We start from the raw sequence: 1,554 nt of genomic DNA, 5'->3' as shown, positions 1-1,554 counted from the left end.
GTGGCCCAAAAAGGCCAGCTGCAAGCTAAAAATTTCTTTGAAAATTTGCAATTTATATTTTAAAGATCCATGTGAGTTTTACAGTTGGTTTCATAATGTGTTTATAAGCAAAAAAAAAAAAAAAAAAAAAAAAAAAAAAAAAAGTGTTTTCTTCCTTAAAACTTGGACCAAAATTGGTGCTCTAAGGTTGGGCTGTATTTATCCAATTTGAGCATCTCTTGGCAGGCGATGTTGGACCTTCCTCTCCAATCCCCCACCTCCACAGACACAGCATGGTAATTTGATGTTGGGCCAGGACTCTAGAGGACTAAACTGCTTCTTTTCCATTGTTTACTGTCTTGGAACAGAACATTGTACATTCTCTGGACATCTAGAGGAAGAGGCTATGGGCTTGGGCTTTGGCCTCTGCCCCCCCCTCCCCTATCAGTAGCACTTATGAGCTAGACTTACTTTCAACAGCAGAGCAAGCTGTTGCCCCACACAGTATAAACACCAGAATGGCATGACAGCTAAGAACCAGTATTTATTATTCAAGGAAAATCTGTTAAGCCCTATGTCACCTACCTGATGTCCCCTGGAGAGAATGTCTGGGTGGCACTGGGCAGGGCTGACCTCACTCAAATGACAAGGCTCTGAATGAGAGGGTTGAAGCTTCCCATTTGGCACAGACACTGCATAAAACATGCTAAGAACTCCTATGTGCTGGCGGCCATTGAGCCTGTCTATTCAGCCTCTGTCTTGTGGGCCCTTTTTCTGCCCAGGGCTTTTGGGTATTAAAAAAGAGAATTATGAGGGCTGGAGAGATGCCTCAGCAGGTAAGAGTACTGACTGCGCTTCTGAAGGTCATGAGTTTAAATCCCAACAACCACATGGTGGCTCACAACAATCTATAATGAGATCTGACGCCCTCTTCTGGTGTGTCTGAAGACAGCTACAGTGTACTTACGTATAATAATAAATAAATCTTTAAAAAAGACAGAGAGAATTGTGGGATTGGAGAAATGGCTCAGTTATTAAGAGCACTCGCTGCTCTTGCAGAGGACCAGGTATGATTCCCTATACCTACGCGGCAAAGCAGGATTGTCTATAACTCTAGTTCCAGGGATATGATGCCCTCTTCTGGTCTACTGACAACACTGCATGTACATGGTGCCTAGGGACACATTCAGGTATATATGCATACACATAAAAGTAAAATTAATATTTAAAACTTAAAGAGAGGGAATTGGTTCAAACAGCTCTAAACAGAAGGACATCATACAGATTCTCTGACTGGACTCAGAGCTGACCTGGGCTGTCTGCAAGTGTCTGTGCCTGGATAGACCCTAGACTCAAGGTGAGGGTGCATTCTCTGCCACCTCTTCACAAGACTCTGAGGGTGAAAAAGTACACCTGACAAAAAAAAAAAACTGTCTCTGAAAAAGTGCCTGAAGCTGATGCCACATATGCCTTCTCCGGAAAGGCCACCAAATGGCCAGAAGAGTGTAACTGAAAGGAAAAATTAAAGCTTTAGACCTGTGCTGACTAGGAAGAAAAGTTATGGGCCTAAGAATC

Source organism: Mastomys coucha, unplaced genomic scaffold, assembly GCF_008632895.1.
Source record: "Mastomys coucha isolate ucsf_1 unplaced genomic scaffold, UCSF_Mcou_1 pScaffold12, whole genome shotgun sequence".
Lineage (NCBI taxonomy): Eukaryota > Metazoa > Chordata > Mammalia > Rodentia > Muridae > Mastomys > Mastomys coucha.
The sequence above is the reverse complement of the archived record's forward strand: the minus strand, read 5'-3'. Positions refer to the sequence as shown.